Source organism: Panthera uncia, chromosome X, assembly GCF_023721935.1.
Source record: "Panthera uncia isolate 11264 chromosome X, Puncia_PCG_1.0, whole genome shotgun sequence".
NCBI classification, from domain to species: Eukaryota; Metazoa; Chordata; class Mammalia; order Carnivora; family Felidae; genus Panthera; species Panthera uncia.
In genome coordinates, this window is record NC_064817.1 from 65,627,328 (window position 1) to 65,633,327 (window position 6,000).

Consider the following 6,000-nt stretch of genomic DNA (forward strand, 5'->3'; position numbering starts at 1 on the left):
CAGTCGAGGCAGAAACTCATTAATTTCAATAGGAGTTCTGTGCACAGTTGAAAGGCAGTCAGTATATGCTATGGGTCTCATTCATTGCTGTGTGAAAATATGAAAGTGCATGGTCTCTAATTGCAAAGGAATAAAGTCTTACATTTTAAACTTGTGTCATATAGGAAGAAAAAAATACAAAAGAAAAAGGAATCACATACATGCGATAACATTTGGTTAAATTTATTTTTGAGCCTTTTGGAGAAAAACATTATTCGGTAACTGAAAAATCAGTGATACTCAAAAGTATTTGTACTTAAGATTTTAAATTAAAATTGTTACAAACATCTGTAGAACAAAAAGCGCTTAAATGGAAAACATTTCACTTACAGTCTCTTGGCTGTTTCTAATAACATACACACATAAACACACATACAGACAGCACACACTCTGGACTAATTGTTTTAAAAGTAACCACTGAAACTGTTCTTAGGCTAATAATCACCATGCAAATAACTCCCCCAAACCCCAGTAACACCACCCAGTTTACATTTTTGTGAAAATGAACAAGCTGTTCAGTTGAAGGGGGTGGATTTTGTATATTTTTAATGTATTAAGGTAAAGGGCCTTTCAGTACAGGGACCCTTAATACTTTATTTTCCTATTCACTTTTAACCCTTTTGATTATGGGATATGTGATACAAATGGCAGCTTCTTTTCAGTGAAAGCAGTGCAAACTATACTATCATTACCTCCTGATAGTATGCAAGCACTTTAAAAAAAATCTTGAAAACACATAAAAAAATCAGCTTACCTCCAATGAACTTGGGTATTTACTGGAAAATATTTGTTGACTTATCTCTTTGTGCCTGCCTTGACCCTATTCCATTACTCTGGGTGTCAGAATTGTGCAGTCCCTACTCAAAGCTCAACGTCAAATTAAAAAGTGACAAGAATGGGGCAGCATAATAATAGCTTGAAGCTATTCTTCACCTTTCTACATACAAACATATGAATTTCAAAACCCAGTATTTTTTTACAAATAAATATATTCATATTTTACATGTAAGTTGGTAGAATAAAAATAGCTACAACATCTAATTTAACAAGTATATTTATTAAGTGCATACTATTTGTGATGCATTATTAGTCTTCAGTGTGAAAGGTGTGTAGTAAGGTATGGAGCTTGCTTTGAGGAACTACCAATCCCTGGAGAAAACAGAAATAAGATAGAAATGTGCACAACTGTTAATTAAATGAAAGTTGGAGAGTGTTGGTGATGTTATTACCGAATTAGGTGTCACTGTTCTGTATTTTTGCTGTTACTTTTTAATAACACAGTCTCATATTTAAACACATTTGTGTATGCTACTTTGATAGTATTGTGCATCTTTGTTGAACCCCTGGTAGATATGTTAGTTGACATATATATAGACACCGAAAGTCATCGTATTATTTGCAAATTCCTAAAAAATGTATCTAGTTCTGATGAGATTGAATTATGTCTGTAAGAAAATTTTTATTTATTTATTTTTTAAATTAATGTTTATTTTTGAGAGACAGAGAACAAATGGGGGAGGGGCAGAGAGAGGGAGACACAGAATCCAAAACAGGCTTCAGGCTCTGAGCTGTCAGCACAGAGCCTAAGCCTGGGCTCAAACTCACAAACCATGAGATCATGACCTGAGCTGAAGTCGGATGCCTAGCCGCCTGAGCCACCCAGGTCCCCTGTAAGGAAATATTTAAAAAGGGGTAAGGTATAGAAAGATAAACACATTGCACACTTCTAAAACTCACTTTTGTTTCTCTTCTCTAAATTTTGAAAACGTAGGAAAAATATCAGGTGACATGAGCAATATGAAATGTTTCTCTCCCCTTATTTTCATCTGCTTATCCTTTGAAGATTAGTCTATCCCACAGTTCTTCAAGAAGTAATTTGTGTTTGAGTTAAATAGGAGTAAAAAATTTACCAGCAGGTGCTAAGAATCATACTCCAAATCAACAAGAGTCTGTGTGATTGTTCTGCTCCCAGTATGGATTTCATTGCATGAGCTTTATAACATGGTAAAAACACAAGACAAAGAAGAGCATGAAAAAATACACTTCTGGATGAGAAATTCCTGTTGCAAAATTTAAGGGTATTGTGACTTAAACAAGAAAAGGGGGAAAAACAAAGCCTGGCAACTCCCTTTTTTAAAAATCAAATTATTCTCGGCTAAAAGGCAAGCTTATTGAAATTTTCTCTAGTGTGTTTCTGCTGGCTAGCAATAGATGAAATAATTTCTATGAATTCAGAAACCTGTGGGAGAAATGGTACTGATGTTGAAAGTGTGACTGTTTAGCTGACTTCTTAGGATAATTTTCAGAGTTTGAAGAAACCTGATTCTCTAACAAAAACTCAGTAAATGCAGAATGCATTCTGTCTTGTTTTTTTTCTTTTCTTTATGTACTTTTGCTCTTACAAATGCATTCAACAAAGGGAGGTTTATAGCACTATTTCAAAATTTCCAATTATTTTGCGGGAACTACAGCCATTGTGAAATATGTTCCTTAACATTGATAAAATAAATAAGAAGAAGAATAAGAAAATCATTCTCCATGAATCTGCCTTTGGGGTCTTAAATAAGCACAGTGTAATGGGAGGCAGGAGCAAGCTTATCTTAGAGGAAAGGACTAGATAGTGGACAATCTCATGACTCTGCTGTCTCCCTAGGTAAGCCTTCTAGGACAAACTGTCACTGCTGTCAATCATGCTTTTAGGAAATGGAGATAAACATTGGGTAGAGTCACATAAATACAATAACAAACAGTGCTCAAATGGGACCCTTATTGACTGAGTAAATGCTGAATGTATTTTGAGTTTGTCAAAGTCATCCCAGATGTATCTGTGTCAATATCTTGGCTGTGATATTATAGTATAGTTTTGCAAGATGTTATCATTGGGTGCAAAATGGTAAAAGTACACAAGTATTTCCATATTATTCCTTGCAACTTTGTGTATATCTATATTAGTCTCCATAAAACTTTTCATTTCAAAAATTAAGGCACAATTTTAACAATTAAAAAAAGAGCTGCTACTGATTATTTTCCTGTGATTCAGTAATTTTCATGACTCTAAATGTTTACCTTTCATTTTTCTAGGTTTTTCTTTTCTGCAAGGAGAGGGAGGTGTTGGGGGAAGCAGTGTCTTCCCCCCAACAGAATAAAACCAGCCTGTTTCGACTTCTTGAACTATAAGTAATCTTCTATCTCTGTTGCTTATAGAGCATCCAAACCCATACTCTGAATCTGGAAACCCTGGTTATTCAGTTCAGATGTTGTCTGGTTGGTTTATAGGCTTCTCCTAGCTGAGATGACTGCCTATAAAACTAGTCCCAGCTTCAACCCAGGGAAAGGCAACATAGTTAAATGGGTGCCCAAGGGATAATTTCTCAAACCTATGAATGGACTTCTTGGGGAAATATAATTTTAATGATTCAAAAGCAATTAAGTAATTCAACAAAATCATTAATTGAAATTTTGCCACACCCCAGAATTTAAAAATCAGTACAGTTTAGGGGATTTATTTTGTGTACTCTGGATTTTGACGTGGTTTTAAATAACAGGTGTGCAGCTTAACTACCTGTGGGACATTGACCAAGTTCTTTAATTTCTGTGTCTAATTTTCTTATCTGTAAAATAGGAATAATAATAATTGCACCTAACATGGTCATGAAAATTAAAAATATAAGTCATACAGAATGCATAACTTAGTGTCTGACACATAGTAAGTACTCATTTGATATTAACTTTATATTTCTCTGTACATTTCTCCTCATTTTCTATATTCTAGATTGTAAGTAACACTACAATAGGGTTGAAATTTATCTAAACAAACTTAAAAAGAAATTCCCTTTTTAGTATTGACTACTGCAAGATTTCACATCCCCCCCAACTCACACTGAAATACATATGACAGTTGACATTTATATGAACAACATACTCGATGATTTTTCCCAGGATTGCGTGCAATTCCCTGGACATTAACTTGAGAGTGATATCATCTTGACAACCTTTAATTTGTTTTTATTTTTCTTTTTTTTTATTTTTTTATTTTTTTTATTTTAAAAAAAAAATTTTTTTTTTCAACATTTTTTTATTTATTTTTGGGACAGAGAGAGACAGAGCATGAACGGGGGAGGGGCAGAGAGAGAGGGAGACACAGAATCGGAAACAGGCTCCAGGCTCCGAGCCATCAGCCCAGAGCCTGACTCGGGGCTCGAACTCACGGACCGCGAGATCGTGACCTGGCTGAAGTCGGACGCTCAACCGACTGCGCCACCCAGGTGCCCCAATGTTTTTATTTTTCTTAAAAAGGCAAATAGTTCACACACTTTGATAATACAAATACAATTAGTAACACATTCTTTGTGACACACCTCACAACACATTGAAATGTGTGTTGTCACACCAACTGAAAATTGCTAGTACACAGGGAAGTCAATGAATTTCCTAACCTAAAGCATAAGCAAATAATACTGCTATTCTCTTGGCTTAAACATTTTAACAATCAATATGTCTTATTCTCATTAAGGAATATAATTCAAAAGTAACTCAACTATAATAATGTAAAATTTCTTAGAAAAGAGGGTTAAATACCTCCTTTGTGTTCACCATCACTTTTGAAAAAAGATTCATATTATCTTATTTCTAAACACATTTCTAAAAATCCAAGAAGGTTTCCCTGAAATTGTGAAACCATATATATTCTGGATGAATATATCTGTGAATACCTTTTCAGAATTTGTGAAGTTTGATTTACCTTCCATTCCTATTCTTTCTGTTTACAGTCTTGGTAAACTGTAGGGATGAAGCAGAATGGGCAACCAAACTGCAAAATACTGGACAGCTTAAAGTCTATGTTTATAAGTTTATTGAATGTTCATAGTCTTTAACAAACTGCACTGGGCATTACATTTATTCTATCTCATTCTGATAATAAACACTGCAACATGAAAGAAGTGGACAAAAACAATTTCATTCTTTTTTCTCTTGGTGTATTTGTATCAATATCAGGCAAAATATACCTGAATACCATAAGCATTATTTGGAATAAAGAAGGCCACTATGCCATCATAAAAGAACATTTATCAAACATTTTAAAAATCTGAACTTATGTGGGTGCCTGGGTGGCTCGGTTGGTTGAAATTCCAACTTCAGCTTAGACCACGATCTCAGTTTGTGGGTTCGAGCCCCACGTCGGACTCTGTGCTGACAACTCAGAGCCTGGAGCCTGCTTCACACTCTGTGTCTCCCTTTCTCTCTCTGCTCCTCCCCTGCTTGCACTCTGTCTCTCAACAATAAATAAATGTTAAAAAATAAAAATCTTAACTTATGTTTACTGATAACATAGCCATAAAAACATATGAAGCAAAAATGCACAGAACTACAGAGGTTATAATAAAAAAAAAAAAAAAAGCATAACACGGGTGGACCAGTTCTAAGAAAGAACAACATCCAGGAGTGACCATGGGCATGGCAAATAAATTGGAGTGGAAGTCAAGTTTACAGGACCATTAATATTGAGGAGAGCTAGAGAGTATAATGCTAAATACTCTCAGAGAAAGACAAATAAGTCAGAGAAAGACAAATACCATACAGTTTCACCCACATGTGTCATCCAAGAAACAAAACAAATGAGCGAATAAAAAGGAAGAGAGACAGAGAGAGAGAAACCAAGAAGCAGATTCTCAACTACAGAAAACAAATTGATAGCTACCAGAAGGGAGAAGAGCAAGGGAATGGGCAAAATAGGTGATAGGGATCAAGCAGTGCACCTGTGGAGATTAGCACTGGATGATGCATGGAATTGTTGAATAATATTGTACACCTAAAGCCAATATGACACTATGCTAACTAAACTGGAATTTAAAATAATGAATGAATGAAAAAATAAAACAAAATAAATAAAATAAAATAAAATAAAATAAAATAAAATAGAGGTCCTTCTTAAATACAGAGAACAAACTGGTGGTTGCCAGA